The 21,490-nt window shown below is 37.1% G+C and overlaps 1 pseudogene; it reads right to left on the minus strand.

Annotated features, from left to right (window-relative positions):
• Positions 1-359: 359 nt before the first annotated feature.
• On the minus strand, positions 360-17,533 carry LOC146738963 (uncharacterized; annotated as a pseudogene).
• Between the last annotated feature and the right edge of the window lie 3,957 nt (positions 17,534-21,490).

A 21,490-nucleotide genomic window follows, 5' to 3' on the forward strand; every position in this document is an offset into this window, starting at 1 on the left:
ATGATATATCAGCATTGTTTCACCTCAGGTGGACTACATTTTACATGCTGCAGATTACTACATGCATGTAAAGTTGGCCATACATCTGCAAAAAAAAGAACTATATTTATGCAGTACAAGTTATACTATGCAGTTCCTTTTTGCAGTTAGTGTACGAGTATCAACAATATTAATATAATATTTTATTTTAAGTTTGTGATTTTCCAGGTTGTCCATGTAGTGGTATAGAATATCTATTTGGAAATGTTGTCAAGACTTTTTGAGATATTAGAAGATTAAAGTGACAAGTTACAAATCAAGCTCTCATAGATCACTTACTTATAGTAAGTTCAATGCTATTACACCTGTGTATGTTGTCTCTAGACATTGCCAAAATCACGACAATTTGATAAAGCAAACGTAAATCTCTCCGAAAAATCTTCTATGCAACTGAAATTTCTAGGTAATCGCAGAATATTGGCACATGTATTTGAGCTTGGAACAGTAGAGTTTGTGATAAATTCTATGGATGGACTTTCTGTGAAACCTAAAGGGGGAATTGAATGAGTGCCAGTGAAGAATGCGAAAATGTCACCAAGTGTTATGACTACTTCTATGGGTTGATTATCACTCCCAGCAAACAAACATGCCTTCTGATTACCTGTTAAGACAAAATGTAAATGAATGTAAGATTGAGGTTCCACTTGTCAAATTGTGATATCATTTAGCATTATAATAAATAATACTATATTCTCAGTGGGAATTGATAACGAAAATCTGATATACAACTTTTCTCGAGAAATTACATGGACAAATTTCAATGAAGTCAGTTGAAAATTGGCAAATGTACCGGTATTTAGATTTTTAAAATTCATAGGCAAACTAGGTATAGACTAAAGTGTCAAGTATTACATCCCAGGGGGGATTGACACGAGAGGGTGCCATTCGTCCTGAATGAAAAGTTCAAAGTCAGTCGTTCGTAGCTCATCGTCTAAGCTACTACCTTTTACGAACATATGAAACCATTTCAGCGATTTCTTTACAGCATAAGGCCAAAAAACAACAACTTATGTTGCCCTTAATTCGGAAAATTGAAAAATTGGGTCAGTCGGTCAGATTTTTTTTTTTAAACTCGTGAAAACTAAGGGTATCGTAAATAGCCGAGGTATATGGGAATCAATGCAAGAGACATGTTTGCTCTTCAGACTTCATAGTATTCGAAACATGTAAGAGAAATACAGATCAACCCGAGATTCAAAGTCGCCCTTATCCCCCCAGGGACCCTGGGGTTCAAACAACAGTCTGGACACTTTTTACTGCTCAAAATGTTGAGTTTTTAATATATATAAAAAAAATGCGACCTGATATTTCAGCCCAAGTTCTACACATGATTTTATTGCATTCAAAATTGTTCCATTTCAAACTGCACATGCACACACACTGTGGTTTCTCGAAATGCATACTAATTAGGTTACTTGTCAGAGACACAAGTCACTGAAAATATTTTGAGCAAATTTGTACAATAGTACTTGAGTGAAATATAAACATTCCTCTGCATTCTCCATGAATTTCATAGGTTGCTATGATCAGCGTATAGAAAAAACCTGTGGTTACTTTCAACAGTTTGCTGGAGTCTGGTAAAAATTGTGTCTAAAAAAACACCTTTACATCAGTTTTTTGATTATTTTTTCAGCTCGTAAACATAGAATCAGTCAATTTAGAACTATCATGTATGCTTTCGGAAAGTATTTTGGCACAAATTTACTGAAAAAAAACGAGTTTTCCATTGCCCATTAATTATGAATTATGCAAATGAGACATTTATTTTGACCAATTGTGTCATGGAACTCCCCCCCCTCCCCCCGTAATTCACCTTATCCACAGAAACAGTGACATAGAAAAAAAGCTTAAACATTTACAATACATGTAGATTACAACATTTTGTAGTTGTCTAACCTTTAGCACATTCATCAATAAATTCAAACCAATAGTAGATGGTAGTTTCTTCTTCTATCCTTTTATTTGAGCCACTTGGACTATATTCCACATGGATTGATTTTAAGTAGTCAGCTGATGGGAGTAGCTTTTTACTCAAGCACATGAAGTGCTCCATAGATCCTAATTTAAAATAATAAAACATAGTAAAAACCATGAGGGCATTGCCCTTGTTCAAGCTTCTCAGAGTTTCATGTTATAACTTCTTTGGAATTAACACTTTCTTGTGTAAGCTTCCCTCACATTTATAAAATCATTAAAACTGGGGAGGAGATTACCAATTTGGATTGGTGGCACATAATTTGTGATTAAAAAACAAAATACAGTAAATAGGCTTAAATGTGAATGTACTGTTTAACAAGAGCAGCGCTGGTAAATGCCTTGGTTAAAGCAGAGTGTAAGATCAGCTATGGTTTACAAGGTATTACAAGGGGGCTCATAGCAGTGCAATTCAGAATTGCATATGGATAAATGCTAGGTCAAAGGATGCATCTTTTCAGTCTCTTGTGAAATGTTTACAATAAAGCACCGGTTGAATGTCTCTATCTGCAATAGTGCTCTAGATATGATAGTTATGCATTTTTAATTAGATTACATAACCATATACATGTATGGTCAATAATTTAATTGGTCATGTCTATCTGCAATAGTGCTCATCTGCCAGTAAGAACTGTTGCCATACCCATGTTAACGTATAGGAATTTTATAAGACGTATTTTCATCAATATCTTGAAAACTCCTATCCAAGATTTCATGGATGTGAATAATATCGGAAAGCTTAAAAGTAATCAAATCAAAACTAATCAAGTTATTGCGACCAGAAAAAAGGTTTATGACGATGACAGTATTGTCTCTAATACTTTGTCCCTCAATATTTATTTTGGACAAGGCAAAACCAAACTTAAAATGTATATGTGTAGACTAGAGAGAGATATGCAAGGTAAATCTTAAAGTTTGACCTAAACATTGAACCAATAAAACAATCTTTGCACAGCTGGGTTTCTTAATACATTAAGCAGTTACCTATGATTTGTATGCATATTACACATTTAAATTAACTTGAGCAATCTGCATTTGAACTTTGCAAGTTGAAATTAGTTGTAGAATTAACTTTTATCACACAGCTACAGAAGCCATAAAAAGTAGGATGTTAAATATTTATGCATATCACCTCATTAATATACAAGTTTGAGGTAAATTATTCGCAACTTTTCATTTTCATCCCCATCCATACAGTGTGTCCAGTGATAGACACCATCGATTACCAAACAAGTTTGAGCACCCTCATCACCGATGTTGAAAATTTTAAGAGCAACTGTAAACTTACCTGGTTCGGCCTTTACCAAGTCTGCTATGTGCAGAACATTCATTCCATCTAAAAATTGGTTTATCTCAGGTATGGATTTATAAACACAGTGATGTGTAGTGAGATTTTCAAGAATGGGAGCCTTCATATCCAATGTAATTGTACTCATCGGATCTGTAAATCCTGTGATATTAGCGACACTTTCTTCTCCAATACGCGATACAGCTATTCTGAGTTCCTCATTAGTCTCACTAGACTGGATCTGCATAGGATAAAATACAAGGTTATATAATAAGTCATGAAGGACATTCCCCGAGAATTATCAAATTATCATGACCATTGTAGTTGCACTGCAATTCTCAGACATGCACAAGTGAAGCAAGGCCCTCCCTCCCCATCATCTATAGTAAAAGACTATTCACACTAACTAGAAGCTCGCTAGTCTCTTAGGGAAAGATACTATTAATTTATATTAGTTTAGTTCCATGTATATATTTCCATTGCGAGATGTATAGAGTACTTGTTGGCATGAAATGGGTCAATACACACAGTGGGTATGAAAAGTGAAAATAGCTAGTTTTGTTTGACACATTTTTAGCATTAAAATGGCTGTCTTACCTCTATCTTGAATTGGATCATGAAAAGTATATACATGCATATGAATCCCAAATGTGGTTCTTTTACAGACTGGGGTGGACTGGAGGACAGACCAACAGACAGGCATACAAGAAGGGTAACTTGCAAAGACTGCACATGTGTGTTTCACGAATAAGACTATAAATCTCACCTGTTTGGCTATCAGCTGTATGTCATAATCTGGAATTTCATCAATGGCTATCGGTTGTTCTACACACCCTCTTGCCATATATTGGAATGTTGCTTGGCTCAAACAGTGTAATCCGGGACCACCATGGCAAAGAGATATAGCAACCATCTTTCCTGCAGTGAAATATCTTCTTTCAGCAAGAAAGCGCAAATCATGAGAAAAGCTCAGATTGTTTTCCTTGCCTTCAAGCACGCCACAGGTTTTTACAGAATTTATTAATAAACTACAAAATTCCCTTCTGGGCCCCCCATCGTCCACTGCACTTTCTCCAATGAATGACACTTTAATTAATTTGTTTGGGAGGAAATCTGGTCGATTTATGGCTCTAACAGCAGTTTTCCAGAACGTTGACCTTAAAATATTCACACGTTGATAGTCCTGATCATCATAATCATCACCATTGTCTTTATTGTAGTCCATATGTATTCGATTCACCACATGGTGACTTAGTAATGTGACAGCATATTCCAGAGTACATCTATAAGAATATAAACATAAATAAAGTCAAAGCAATATATAGTGATTCAGTCTGATCTGTTTTTGCTAATTTTGTTTTTAATAAAATGGATCATAAAATGATGTTACTGGTATGATTTGTGAATGAGTAATGAACTTGGAGTTTTGTCATTTTTAGTCATTTGCATATTCTAATAGACACATTGTATGAATCATCGTTGATCAGTATAGTGGTTTTCAAAAATAAGTTGAAAACATCAGTGTTGACTAAATATGACATAAATAATTGCCAAAAACTGAAAATTGAACATACCATCCAAACTGTCTACATATAAAATCTTGAAGCATTCATGTGAGCACTTTCCACGATAAAGTTGAAAATAACATTTTTGGCCATGAAATAAACAAATCTGACAGTGATTTACACAAGGTATCTACATATCTAGAAATTGGACTACCAGAAAATTTTAGTCAAAAGCCTCAAATTGTTGATGGATAACAACAGATAATGACTTATATGACGTACACCTGCGCACTGTCATCTTTGATGACAATGGAGCTAATAAACCTCAAAACTATCTGAATTAATATTAGTGGATAAATGGCTCAACCAAATCTCTGCCTACCTTGGGTACAATGTAGTGTTGTTAGCCACTGTGTTTTCTTCTTCTGCAACATTATCTTCTTGAGATTCAATACACCCTGCACTATCAAATATCTGTGAGTAACTCCTATGAATAATAAAATCAAATCTACACTGTACAATATGACAATATTATTATTGTGCTATTAGCAACATTTGCTTGAATAATGAAGTTGGTCTCAGGTCAGAAAATTAATTAACTACTTTAATGAATATAAATAAACTTTGACTCTCCTGGAAACAAGCTATAATTTTTATATCTTTCATAATTGTAATGAAGTCCCAGGAAATAACATTTTCTTTGTTGTTGTTATAGTGATGTGAAAAGTTGATAGGAAGACACAAAGAAACGGGGCATATAAGTACAGGTACTCACAATAGAGTGTTGGTAATATTAATGGACTGATACTCTATAACAACATTGTTAATTGCACATGACCTTTCCCTTTCTTACTTATGTGAAAAATAAATGGTGCGGCCATGCAATGCTCTATTTTGTACAGGTCCATGTGCAAGTTTTACACAGAGAATTAAATCTAAATGTTCATGTGGCAAGCTGTAACAAAGTCTTGGACAGGATCATAACACAAATCAAACTGAGAATGAGTAGTCTGCCTTTGTACCAAGTTTGAAAAATTATACGCACATATCATCAAAAATAATCATTTCTAACATACTAGTTGTGTTCACATTAGTATGGGCTAATATAGTATATATAGTATAGGCTAGCATCTGTACAACAATCACTAGGGCTAATAGGTGTCATGCAAGATGTATATGAAAGCGCTATACAGGAGTGCAATAACTGTGAGCCGGCCAATTTTGGACTCATAATGTCCAGTAATTAAAAACTTTACCAGTCCACAAGAGAGTAATTTCAATATTTATCTGAAGCAGTCAAAATCAACCTGTTTGAGACAGGCAGATAGGACTAAATATTGACCAATAAAAAATATGATAGATGAACCACCACGTATGTAACCTAATCCAAAAATCCTCGGACTGTGCTCAGAAAAAATTAAGGTACCACCACAACAAATCAGAGAAAGAAATCTGATGATTTAGTTTCCAAAAATAGGCCAATGGCCTGTTGCTCAACGGCTATTGTACAAAAGATTAGTGCTGTATATGCCACAACTTTTTGTTTAAATTTGTACTTTTAAATGAAATATCGCCAAACAACCACAAAAAGTTGTCAATGGAATAATAAACACATGTATGCCTAACACCAAAGCATTGGAAATAGTGGTTAGTTGAAATTCCATTTTTAACCAAAAATGACAAAAATATTCGCCAAAATTAGAGAATTAAAGATATGGCCATGGGATGAACAAATCTAGTAGATGTCAACACAAGGTACATACGCGCCAAGTATCAAAGCATTCAGGCTACCGGTTTTGAAGAAGGAGTCGAAAATAGAATTTTTGACCAAAAATGACTATTTTAAAATAGTCTGAACTGAAATCAGATTGGATCGTAACAGCCGTTTTTTTTTCATTATTTTCACCTTAAGTTTCTACTGTCAATGGGTCCCGAAACTATTTCATCAATAATTTTGAGGGCGATGGTCCGAAATTGGTTGATTTCACGAAGAAAACCACGTGAAATGGGAAAACTATGACGCCTCGTGGCGTCACGATGACTTATTCAAGATGGCGGCAAACACAGGGATTTCGCTATAGTTTTCCGCGGTTTTCGTCTTGAAAAGTTATTCCAACACCATACTATAGATGGCGCTCTCACTATAGACCGCCACAGTTGAGTTTTGGGGGGCTAATTTGCATACTTTGTGGCAGATTGACTTCTCATGAACAAATTACCATCTACACTCATCAAGGCATCCACACACCAAAAATCGAGTCAAATGGTTTGGCGGTTTTTGAGAAGAAGTCGTACACAGACAGACAGATAGACAGATAGACGGAGGACAGAAACTAACAATGTCCATTCCACTGTATATTTGCCCCCCCCCCCCAAATATTAGCTCAGAAATCTGAAATGACGATAAATGCATTCCAGTGGCCCAATACAGTTTTAATACTGACCTGTTAAAAGCCATTGATAATGAAGTGGAGGAACTAGTGGTAGTGTTGCAATTTCTTGCAGAAATGGTTTGGCTCTGATCATTTGAATGATTACTAGAAGAAGAAAAAAAATTCTAAATGAATAGGTACAGAATTATTAAATAAACTTCCAGGGATTTGCAGCTGACTACATTATACAAATGTAATTCAAAAAGTATGTAAAACAAAAAAAGCAGTAAACTAACCATCTGTGTGTATTTGATGTCTGCCTCATTGTAGATGTACTTCTTGCAGGACTCTCAATTACACCCCTGAAATCCAAGTATTTTAATTAATCCAACTATTAATTTTCTATAAACATTCAAGATTTCAAATCCTATCAGTTATTAAACACCACAAGAGGATTACCCCTACCCCATGTGCCAGACTCACCATGGAAGCAAAATATACATTGTAAGCAGCAATTCCAGACAGTAGTGAAGACAGCACAGAAACAGAGTACCCAGGCTATTATAATGCACATAAGCTTATTTGGGTCTGAACAAAGTCATTATTTCACAAAGACACTATTTATTTGACACCTCAAGATTTACATGTACACCATCATTTTCATGTACCAAATAAACACATACCCATCACTTTCCTCATCATCTATATCAAGGCCTTTACATGTTTCGATATGTTCTTTCAGCAGGGAAAACGGAATTTCAACATGGCACTGACCACAGATTTCTTTGGGAGCATTATTTATAGCCTATAAAATATAAGCAATAACATGTACCATTACAAACATATATACTCATATAACTGGTAAAACACATTATCAGGGTTGACGTCAGCCCCACCAACACATAATATATAATGAAATAATTATCAGAGCATGAAAAGAAAATGATAATAAATGATATCAACTCTTTTTTGCTGTACTTATCCTACGTAAATCTTTTTACACGGAGGCAATAAAGTTATTATTATTATTATTTTTATTATTGTGAATAAATAAATACGATTAAAAAAGAGCGGTGGTCGTCACTATAAACAATGTATTTTACACGCGTTGTATACTTCACACGAGCGCAAATCGAAGGGACGCGGCGCAACGGCCACCGCTCTTTAAATTACATTCCTGCAAATATTTAGGACAGTACATGTGGCTGCCGCCCTCTATTGGTAGATTTGAAATGTTCTTTCTTAGAATGTTGGAAGAGCCTCGCGAAACAAACAGATCGAATAGCTTCACCTTGGCGGTGGTGTGCCATTACGCATAGAAAATAGTTCCTTTTTGTTTCATGTATTTTATGCATTTGTGGACTCCTTGTTGTGTTTGGGGTCTTTTATTGATAGTAATAATTATTTTGTGTTGTATTTTGAATACTTTTACTCATTACTTATTTGATCTTTCTAAGTGACTTGCCCTATTGTATCCATTCGCCTATTTGCCGTTTGTTGATACATACTAGACATGAAAGCTGTTTTCTGTTATGTCACTGTGAATTTCGGATACTTTCGATTATCCCAAGGCTTTACAGGTCGCCAATGAGGTAAATATGTGCCCATAATGTATCCGTTGCATTTACACTATTTTTGCCTTCTTTTTGTTCAAGATTTATCTTGTTATCAAGTTTTTTAGATGTTTTGAGTAGATCGGAAAAACGATCATTTGTTACTATTATTCGACATACCTAGCATATCGTTACTATAAATTTAATTGTGTTGCTACGTTATTGTTATTTGTATTTATCTGTATTTTTCAGTTTTTACGGAGCTTAAGATTGTGAATACGATGTTCATGAATGTGCTTGGTCTTACATTACGGATCGTTCGCTGTATAGTGTTAAGCAGACCTGCACTGTTGCTTGAATAAATCACATCTCCAGTATATGAAACTCTTGTAGACTTGTCACTTTAAGGTAAAGCTCTTGGTGATACAGTAAAAACTCAGATCTTTGTGGCGTGTCTCCAAGCTGTGTTGAAGACATTTGATGCCTTTCCAGGAAACCCCACTGTAGTTATTCACTGGTGCTGTGCATTACTGCTGTTCAAGTCAACATTAAGCTGAAGTTGTCAAGAGCAGATGAATTCAAGACCGATGTTGGAAAGCTGGTAACTGCCTGAACATTCCATAAAGAACATACATACAATAGCTGACAGTGTTGTGCGAAAAACTGAACATTTAATTCGAACACTATATAATCTATTCTGATTGAATTTATATTTGATATTTTATTTATTTGTTTGCATGCTTTTTAATGGTTGCTGTATGTATGGTTACATTTGTGCACATATTGAACCTCGCCAATAATTTATCCTAATTTTGTCACAGTGGCATAATTTTTTACACATGTATTTACTGCTGTCATACTCCCTGCTGCACAACTATGAGTCTGCATTGTTTAATCTTGTAGTTTTCACATTGTTTAGATTTACCTGTTTGTGGTTGTGAGACTTTCTCTGAGCTTATTGACACGGACATTTTTTTTATAAGAGTGTAGGTAGTTTTACACACTCCTTCCATTTTCATTTGTGACAATCACAAAAACGTTGACGTGTGTTATCGTGACAATGGATTGTGATACAGCGCCCTCAACGTCGGATATTGAAGGTAAGCGAGAAGAGGCAGTGTTGGTTGGTACAGATCAGGCTAATAGTAAAGGTAAGACTGAATCTGAGTCTTTATTAAGTTTACGTAGATCAGAGAGAGTACCTAAGCTCACTGAGAAGGCGAGAGAAGGTAAGTTACAAGATCTTGAAAATTTATTTTGGCAAACCCATGATCGGCTGTTGTCGCGTGTTCCGCATCGTGAGCGATTGATGGATGAATCAATTGAATCGCTCAACACACTGATTGACGTGATAGAGGAAGAGCGCAATAAAATTATTAAATTACATAATCAAATTAGAGATCTGTCAAGCACTCCACGAAAAGATATTTTGATGGCCATTGATCGAGTAAATGCCTATGTAGATCAGACAGTTCTTCGTGCACAACGTGTAATAAAACGGGCTGAAATTTCGAGTATGGTGTCTATTGGTTCTCTGTGGTCATCTAGTTCTAAATCAGTCATTTCACATTGCTCACGGTCTTCTAAGCACTCAAAAGAAACAAATTCATCATCATTACGCAGGGCTTCCGCTGTTAAAGCAGCTGCCCTTCAAGCTGAGTTGGAAGCCAGAGAAGAAGAGGCTATTCAAGAGGAGGAGTTAAAGGTACTAGAGCTTGAGGAGAGTAAGCAAAGGGTTGCAGCTGAAGCAGAAATGCAGCGCAGGTTAAGAGAGCTTGATAGACAAAAAGTAGTAAGAGAGCTTCGTATTGAAAAGGCTAAGTTAGCTGTATATGAAAGGGAAGATTTATTTGAAAATTTTCCAGTTAAAAGAGAACCCAAGTTAGTGCCACCTGCAATGGTAGATACACATAGTACAGGAAAACCAATGGTGATAATGGAGCCACATAGCCCTCCTGTAGTTGAACAATCAAATAATGATAGACACAAATGCCAACCAGTATTATCTCAGGAGTATTGCCCAACTACAGCGCAGAATGACCTTAGAGCACTGACTGAGAGCTTGAAAGCGTCAGTGTCACTGAGTCGACTACCAACACCAGAACCATTGGTATTCACAGGAGACCCATTAGCATATCCAGATTGGATTACTTCATTTTCTACTTTAATCGAATCACGTGGTATCCCGCCTGTTGAGAGGATTCATTACCTGAAAAGGTACTTAGGTGGCTCTGCCAGAGAAGCGGTAGAGGGATGCTTTCTACTCAGAAGTGAAAGTGCATATGATGAAGCCAAAGCCACTCTTGAAGAAAGATATGGAAATTCTTTCACATTGACGGAGGCCTTCAGAGATAAGATTGACTCATGGCCAAAGATTTCTGGCAAAGATTCCAAAGCCTTGCGACGGTTTGCTGACTTTCTAAAGCAGTGTCTCATAGCCATGAGAGTCACAACAGGTATGGAAGTGTTAAATGATGTTCGAGAAAATAGAAAAATGCTTCAGAAACTACCAGATTGGCTTATAAATAGATGGAGTCGTACTGTTGCAAAGACAAAGAAATGCACAGGTATATACCCCTCATTTAAATCATTTGTTTCTTTCCTGCAGGAGGAAGCAGAAATTGCATGTGACCCGTGCACTTCTGTGGAATCTCTGAAATCTACCCTGCAGAAAGACAGAGATACATTTCAACGCTACACACCCAGAAACGGCAGGCCTGGAGGTCGCACTCTATCAACCATAGCAAAGCCAGAAAAAGATGACCAGTCCTGTATTTTATGTAAGAAGGGTGGACATAGTATTCAAGAATGCTATACTTTTACAGCTAAGACCATGTCAGAGAAACAAGATTTCATCAAAAAGGGTGGTTATTGTTTTGGTTGTCTGCATTCTGGTCATGTGTCTAGGAAATGTCCAAATCGAAGTATATGCAAGAAGTGCAGTAAGAGACATCCCACTAGCTTGCATATTGAAGAAAGAATAAACATAACCAAAGTACCAAGATCATCTCACAGTGAAACTACGGAACCCAACAGAACAATAGATCAAGATCTCAAAGAAAGGACCAATATACATGTGAAAGATGCTGGTTGTCATGGCATAGTTCGCAAGCGTGACAAATCACTTTCATCCATGATTGTGCCTGTATGGATCTCCAGCAAAGAAGATCCTAGTGAAGAGATGTTAGTATATGCACTACTTGATACACAGTCTGATACTACATTTGTATTGAATCATGCAGCAGAGCAGCTCAAAACAAAGTCAGATACAGTTAGTCTTCGTTTAACAACCATGACTTCAAGTGATCGTGTTATTCCCTGCAGAAAGTATCCCAATCTCAGTGTTCGTGGATTTGATTCTGATGTAATGGTTACACTACCAACTGCATACTCGTTAGAGTACATTCCAGTCAACAAATCGCATATACCAACTCCTGAGATTACAGAAAAATGGCCTCATCTCCACCAAATCGCTCATAGGATACATCCCATACAGAAGTGTGAAGTAGGTCTATTAATCGGTTATGATTGTCCCCAAGCCATTGCACCTCGTAACTGCATCACAGGAGTGGGAAATCAACCATTCGCCATAGAAACAGACCTGGGATGGAGCATAGTTGGGCAGATGACACAGGCAGAAGAGAGTGAAAATATTTTCGGTGTTTCCCATAGAATACTTACCAAGGTAATACCAGACAACTTGGTACTCAGCATTAATAGTACTGGGGATGCACATAACTCTTATGAAAAGCAGTATACACCATCAGAGATTTGCTATGCTTTCAAGACTTCAACAAAAGAACAGATTGTCAGTCCTTTGGATGTAGTGAAATTACTTGAATCTGATTTTAATGAAACCAGAACTGATGATGTGTTTATGTCTCAGGAAGATTTCCGGTTCATGAAGATTATTGAGAATGGTATTCACAAGGGAGATGATGGGCTTTATACAATGCCACTCCCGTTTAAACATGATAAACCTAAATTGCCAGACAACAAGATTATGGCAGAGAATCGCTTGCAGTACCTTCGGCGTCGATTTAAGAGTGATCCTAAGTACTTAAATGACTATAAAGTGTTCATGCAGAGCATCATTTCAGCGGGCGATGCAGAATTAGTTGAGAAACAAGAAGAAGAATTCGGACATGTCTGGTACATACCTCACCATGGAGTCTACCACCCCAAAAAACCTGGTAAAATACGTGTTGTATTTGACTGTAGTGCCAGATACAAAGGAACAAGCCTAAATGACCATTTATTGCAAGGTCCAGACCAAATAAATTCTCTTGTTGGTGTTCTTTGTCGCTTCCGGAAGGAGAAGATTGCTATCATGTGTGATATCGAGAGAATGTTCCATAGATTCAGAGTAGCAGAGCAGGATAGAGATTTTCTTCGATTTCTTTGGTGGAAGAATGACGATATAGATTCTGACCCAGTTGTATACAAGATGAGAGTACATCTCTTTGGTGCAGTGTCTTCACCGGGGTGTGCGAATTATGGTCTTAAACGTATAGCTAAAGATAATCAACAGTATGGTAGTGATGTAGTCTACTTCGTTAACAGGAATTTTTATGTAGATGATGGCCTGCAAAGTGTTGAATCAGTGTCTAAAGCTGTTAAACTCATTCAAGATGTTCGTGATCTTTGTGCAGAAGGGAATCTTCGTCTGCACAAATTTGTTTCCAATAGCAGGGATAGTATGGAATCGATACCTATCTCAGAGCAAGCACAAGGCATCAAGGACTTAGATCTTTCTTCCAGTGACCTACCAGTAGAAAGAGCCCTCGGTGTTGAATGGTGTGGAGAATCAGATTCCTTTCAGTTCAGACCAGCCATTAGAAATCATTCCCCTACACGTCGTGGTATCCTGTCAACTGTGGCTTCGATATTTGATCCACTTGGATTTCTTGCACCACTTGTCTTGTGTGGTAAATGTATTTTACAGGCGATGTGCAAGAAGGGTATGGAATGGGATGAAACCCTACCAGATAATCTTAGTACAAAATGGGAATCATGGCTTTCTGAAATTCCTAAGTTGGCTGATCTCATAATCAGGAGATGCTACAAACCAGAAGGTTTTGAAGACTTGAAGAAAGTTGAGCTGCACCATTTTTCAGATGCTAGTCTTACAGGATATGGACAATGTTCCTATCTGAGATTAGTTGATGTTCATAGTAACATACATTGCTCCCTTGTCTTAGGAAAAGCAAGAGTCACTCCTCTGAAACCAGTGACTGTTCCCAGGTTGGAACTTCAAGCTGCAGTTACTTCCATTAAAGTCAGCAACTTCCTAAACAAAGAATTAGACTATGAAAACATAGACAATTTCTACTGGACAGACTCAAAGGTAGTACTTGGTTATATTGGAAATGAAGCACGTCGCTTCCATATATATGTGACGAATCGCATACAGAGAATTAAAGATGCTTCTGTAGCTGAGCAATGGCACTACATTCCCAGTGCAGAAAACCCTGCAGATCATGCATCCCGTGGCCTAGATGTGGCAGGCTTGCAGAAGTCAAACTGGTTCACCGGTCCAGCCTTTTTATGGAATGAAGAACTACCATCTTTTGGCAATATGAACATAGATCTACAAGAAGATGATCCGGAACTGAAAACTGCAAAGGTGTTGGCTACTACCGTAGTTACTTCATCAATGCTGCATCATTTGGAGTGCTTCTCAGACTGGTCCAAGGCAGTGACTGCAATTGCTGTATTACATCAATACATTTCCAGGAAGCTTAGGCAGACTACTATTTCACCACAAGAAGCTAGACAGAAAGCAGTGATGACCATCATAAAGTGGGCACAACAAGATGCATTCGCTGAAGAAATAGAAGACTTAAATCGTCATGCCAATTCAAACGATGTATTATCTGTGAAAAGAAACAGCTGTCTAATTTCATTAAGTCCTTATTTAGACGATCAACAAGTACTGAGAGTAGGTGGACGATTGAAGAGATCAACCATGCCTGACCATGTTAAACATCCCATTATTCTTCCTAAGAAGAATCATGTGTCGTCTATGATTATTGGATGGTGTCATAGAAAGGTGGCTCACCAAGGCAGAGGAATGACCGTGAATAGTCTAAGATCAAGTGGATTTTGGATTCTGAACTGTAGTTCAGCAGTTGCATCGTACATATTCAGATGTGTCCTGTGTCGAAAACTTAGAGGAAAGGCCAACACACAAAGAATGGCAGATCTTCCCAAGGATCGTTTAGAGCCAGCTCCACCATTCACATACTGTGGAATGGATTGTTTCGGCCCATTCATCATTAAGGAACGTCGATGTAAAGTGAAACGATATGGTGTAATTTTTACTTGTTTGGCCCTTCGTGCTGTTCACATAGAAACTATAGAAGAAATGTCTACTGATGCATTCATTAATAGCTTACGTTCATTCATTGCTATCAGAGGTCCTGTAAGACATATACGATGTGACAGGGGATCTAACTTCATTGGTGCCAAAAATGAGCTTTATCGTGAAATGCAGGCACTAGATAAAGACACAATCCAAGACACATTGCAGAGTGTTCAATGTGAGTTCATATTCAATTCTCCAGCTTCTAGTCACATGGGAGGTGTCTGGGAACGCCAAATTAGGTCAGTAAGGAACGTGCTTGCAGGAATCCTTGAGCAAGCTAAAGCCAGGCTGAATACTTCGTCTCTCAGAACATTCTTATATGAGTCTATGGCCATTGTCAATAGCCGGCCTTTGACAACAGAGCACTTGAATGATCCTATGGGACCGACTCCACTTTCTCCTAATCAGCTCCTGACAATGAAATCTGATGTTGTTGCACCACCTCCAGGTAATTTTGTGAAAGAGGATCTATATGCTCGTAAACGATGGCGCACAGTTCAGTACCTAAGCAATTTATTCTGGACAAGATGGCGAAAGGAGTATTTGATAAATCTCCAGTCCAGGCAGAAATGGCAAAAGACGAAAAGAAACATACAGGTAGGTGACATTGTACTTCTTCAAGAAGAAGACACCATTAGATCTCATTGGAGATTAGCAAAGGTAATAGAAACCATTAATGACAAAGATGGACTTGTACGACGGGTCAAGATTCTTATGGGTGACCCAAACTTAACCAAACGAGGTAAGAGAACGACTAATTGCTCTATTCTAGAGAGACCTATCCATAAACTTGTTCTACTTGTAGAAAACAATTCTGAAGACCACCACCCCTGATGTAGCCCTGATGTGTGGGAGCAGTATAGAGTACACTCGTTATCGTAAGTTTTTTGGTACATGTTGTAGAAAATCATAAATGATTTTGGGTGGGAGTGTGGCTGCCGCCCTCTATTGGCAGATTTGAAATGTTCTTTCTTAGAATGTTGGAAGAGCCTCGCGAAACAAACAGATCGAATAGCTTCACCTTGGCGGTGGTGTGCCATTACGCATAGAAAATAGTTCCTTTTTGTTTCATGTATTTTATGCATTTGTGGACTCCTTGTTGTGTTTGGGGTCTTTTATTGATAGTAATAATTATTTTGTGTTGTATTTTGAATACTTTTACTCATTACTTATTTGATCTTTCTAAGTGACTTGCCCTATTGTATCCATTCGCCTTTTTGCCGTTTGTTGATACATACTAGACATGAAAGCTGTTTTCTGTTATGTCACTGTGAATTTCGGATACTTTCGATTATCCCAAGGCTTTACAGGTCGCCAATGAGGTAAATATGTGCCCATAATGTATCCGTTGCATTTACACTATTTTTGCCTTCTTTTTGTTCAAGATTTATCTTGTTATCAAGTTTTTTAGATGTTTTGAGTAGATCGGAAAAACGATCATTTGTTACTATTATTCGACATACCTAGCATATCGTTACTATAAATTTAATTGTGTTGCTACGTTATTGTTATTTGTATTTATCTGTATTTTTCAGTTTTTACGGAGCTTAAGATTGTGAATACGATGTTCATGAATGTGCTTGGTCTTACATTACGGATCGTTCGCTGTATAGTGTTAAGCAGACCTGCACTGTTGCTTGAATAAATCACATCTCCAGTATACGAAACTCTTGTAGACTTGTCACTTTAAGGTAAAGCTCTTGGTGATACAGTACAGAGATGAGAAACGTACAATATACATTTGTGTACTCACTGAAATTGTGCTTGCCATTTCGGATGGAGTGGTAATAGTGATGGCTGGTGTTGTTTCAAGATTATTTTGTAGCGGTCTGATGTACAATTTGGCCTGTCCAGCCTCCGCTTTTAAGAATGGTTGAGAATACCCCTCGGATGGGCAACTTATAGGTACCATTCGTCTGCTTCCGTGAAATGCGCGGTAAATCTCATAACCACCACCTTCACTCAGTTTTGGGAATTCGTCCAGAAGTTGCTCATGCACTTGAGCAGACGTACTGCCAATTGATATTCGAATTTTGCGTTCTCCGAGACCTATTTTAGACAAGTCGGAACGCTGCTTCGGACTGGGACACCAGTTGTAATCAGTGCTGCCCACACACACAAAGTCATGTGTCCAAGTCGGCGCCGCAGACGTTGAACAGTCACTGACTACCCGTCGATCCTGAGAACCGAATCTCAGGCGGTTTCGTTGTCGTCTTACATGGCGTGACTCAGCCGGCAGATCGTGTAAAAGTTTCTTAAAGTTCATGAGCAATATCATCACTAGCAACGGACGGGGCAAAAGTATCCCTTGATTGTGACGGTCGGCGAGTTACATTCTCTATTACTGTAGCAGCGGCTGTTATAGCATCTCGGCAGGCTTTTACTGCATCTGCTAGTTCATCGGAGTTATGAGGCCGATGTACAGAATACGCCATTTTAAACGCGACTACACGCGCGCCTTTTTCAGCTTTCACAATGTTGTACAATGATTTCTGGGTAGAGGTCAAAGGTCAGAGAATGTTAAGATAATGTCGAGAGAATATCAAGACAATGTTGAGAGAATGTCAAGACAAAGTTGAGAGAATGCGGAGACAATGTTGAGAGAATGTCAAGACAAAGTTGAGAGAATGTCAAGACAATATTGAGAGAATGTCAAGACAATGCTGAGAGAATGTCAAGACAAAGTTGAGAGAATGTCAAGACAAAGTTGAGAGAATGTCAAGACAATATTGAGAGAATGTCAAGACAATGTTGAGAGAATGTCAAGACAAAGTTGAGAGAATGTCAAGACAAAGTTGAGAGAATGTCAAGACAAAGTTGAGAGAATGCGGAGACAATGTTGAGAGAATGTCAAGACAATATTGAGAGAATGTCAAGACAATGCTGAGAGAATGTCAAGACAATCACATATCGGAGGAATATCAAAACAATTAAATGTCGAGACAACCAATTAAATGCATATTTGGACAATAACGACCAAATAACCATACAATAGCATTATAATAACCAAATATTTGAATAACAAAACGATAACAATGAAATAATGACATAATAATAATAACATAATGCCCAAATAACAACCAAACAACCCAATAATGACATAATAATGATGAAATAATGACCACAATGATGACATAATGTCCACATAAAGACACCAAGATAATTTTGGCGGTGTTCTCACCCCATAGGAACACAGTTGTCGCGCTATTTATTATTTGATTCGCGGACTAATCTTAAAACGCAAATGTCGTTCGCCGTAGCAATGAAGATTTGAAGCATTTGTAAATGCTCGCTTTATCAAGATATAAATGGAGCAACTGTAAATAAAGATGGACAGAAATTGGCGAATCGTATTTAGTCCATGAAGACATACAGTAGAGACATGTTGCAACTTACGAAAGTGGAACTATTTTTTTACTAATGTGGAGTCATTAGGGATTGGTCAGTTACTTCGGCCTAGGGGGGGGGGTCGGTGAATCAGTAGGGGGGTCACCCTGTTTTTGATTGTGCGAATGGGGGGGGGGTCACCCTGTTTTTGATATCATGTTTTCCAGAATTCACACACGCGCTCATGCATATATTTTTAAAAATGTTATTTCAGAACAAACGATAAAAAAGTTAATCATACAAATGTGTTCTTAATAATAACTATTACCTATATTGCCTATAAATTTGTTGATGCAAGAAATGTTATAGGCTAAATATTTGGAGGTTAAAGTTGCCAAATAACTAACAGATTATACAATGCGGCTTGAACCCCAATTATACTGTTAAGTTTTAAACACACCCCAAGTCCATGTGCTGCTGATATCAGATTATGTTATTTAAAGTCTGAAGTCACTATTGTATAAGATATTTACTGGATTTATCCAATTATAACAGGAGACAGAAAAACAACATAGCAATTAGTACAAAGAGCATTGATAGTTTTTGTTCAGCAAATCAAAAAAGTTAAATTTGTGAAAATGCTGATATATAAATTAAAATAATTGATGAAAAAATAAATAGTTTTTTTTGTTTTTTTAACTTTTAAATATGCATATTTTGCTCTGTAAAATACCAAAATCCAACACAAATTTAAGCAAAAATCAAAGTTTCCTTTGTTTTCATAAGCAAAGACTGTGTTTCGGGTGTAAAGCTTTCCTGGTCTATAAGATATGAAAGATATTTTAAATCCAACTTAGTTTTCAAAGAGTTCAAACCGCCTAGATTCAAATCCTCTTTTCCTATCTTATAAGGGCGATTATCGAGTAAGTACTCCACAGCTTTGCTTTTATTTACTATCTTTAGCAGCCTAGATTTCCCTACTTCCTGCAGCCTTTTCTGTAGTCATTTTTTTGGCTTTATGCTTCCCCTCCCCTCCTAAGGTCTATTAAATGCAAACACTAAAAATTATGTCAAAATTATGCAGTGGCAAACCATGATATTTTCAATGCACATATAATACATTTTGTAATCATGTCAGAGCCAAAACTGTTAATGTTTTTTTTGTTTTTTTAGGGGGTCAGCATGTTTTAAAATATAATGTGCGGGGGGTCACCCACTTTTTTTATTTGATAGCGGGTGGGTCAACTGAGATTTACAGCTGGCAAAATGGAATCTGCCGACCCCCCTAGGCCGAAGTAACTGACCAATCCCTTATATTGTACGAACTTTCCACCAAGTCTCTCGTTAAGTTTACACGCATGCGCTAAATATTACAACAATATATTTAAGGGCGGTAGTCGTCGCGCCACGCATGCGCGAGATATATGGGCCTCATATAAACAAGGTGTCGACTCTGACTGTTGCGCAGATCAACGAGTACAAACTGAGACGTTACCAAGCTTTAATTAAGTATTTTCAGGTGATTGGAAGGTATCGAAGGAGTCACCGGCGGTAATTATGCAAGTCGCACTCAGGTCAAACCTCATACTTGTGATTTCAATTAGAAGAGCGCATTGGATTGTGGGAAAATCAATTTTTATCAACACAAACGTCGCACATGCGCAGCGCGACGACTACCGCCCTTTAATATATTGTTGACACATATTGTAGTACATCCAAAGTTATAAAGTTATTTTCTATTGGGATTCGCCCAGAGTAAGCGTGGTCACAAGTCGCGCCAGCGATATTCGAAATACATATATTTATACAAGACATATGGATAATTAATATCAGAGGTTCTACCTGAGTATTCAGAGGTCTGTTCGGTGTATTCTAAACAATATTTTCAAAATGATTACGAAATTGTTTATTTTTACTAAACCTCTTCATCATTAGTGATAAGGATAAACTTTACTATTTGACATTAGCTCTTACTAAATGGTTGAATACATGCCACCCATGTTTCTGGTGCTCGATAGACTGTTGCACACATACACCATGGCAATTATAGTGTTTGTTGATGAAAAATGAAAAAAAAAAAGAATGTGCACGATCAGTGATTGTTATTGTATGAACCAAAACTCGAGGTACCCGTATATTATATACTACTAGTACGCTCGTACTTTAAAAGTATCTAACAACTGAAATTGAAAATTATAGAAGGAACATGTGAAAACAAACAAGCTGATAATTACATTTTCCCTAAAGAGCAACATAATTACAAAATAGCACACATATTGGTAATATAAAAAGTTTTAATTCAGCTTGCAAAACTGTATTCACGATATCAGAGAAGAACTGATAACTGACAAGACACCAGCTGCCTCTATCCGTAATGTTGATCATCGCACATTATTTATTTTTTCTGTATCAAGCACCAACGAAGTTTGTTACTGTTACTGCTTAAATTGTTTCTTGTACCTAACATCAGCATTGCCAGCTTTTCTGCTGATTGGTTTTAACCTTATTGTACTCAAATCTAAATCCAATTATTAAGGATACGGTAGCAATACAGATTACCGGTATAATATTATTACCTGCATCTTTTCCCGGATACCACTGTATGTAGTAGGTATGTGGTAATACGCGCTTTCTTGCGAGTATTTACGTCATGGACATTAATATAATTTGAATATTTCAAAGTCCACAATTTTACATGTTATTCAGATCATTGCCAAATTTCAACATTACTTAATGTGCACACACAACATGTACATGAACACACTAAATTAGAGCCAATGCCTAGGAAGTGGAAATGGGATAAATTACCAGTTTTTAAATACCATGATAGATTAGCATCAAAAGAAAGAGTTTAATAACACAATTTTAAGTCATAATGATGTAAATATAGCATCCCAGAAATGTAATCAGCTACTAGAAGATTCAGCTTCAGATATTTTTAATAACAATCCCAATAAAAATATTCACAAAAACAAACAAAAAAAGAATCCAGATGGTTTGATGAACAATGCAACCAGAGTAAACGTGATCTAATGGTTTGTGCAAAGTTGATAAATAAATTTCCA

The sequence above is a fragment of the Saccoglossus kowalevskii genome, chromosome 9 (assembly GCF_978046115.1).
Source record: "Saccoglossus kowalevskii chromosome 9, keSacKowa6.1, whole genome shotgun sequence".
In the NCBI taxonomy this organism is placed as follows: domain Eukaryota; kingdom Metazoa; phylum Hemichordata; class Enteropneusta; family Harrimaniidae; genus Saccoglossus; species Saccoglossus kowalevskii.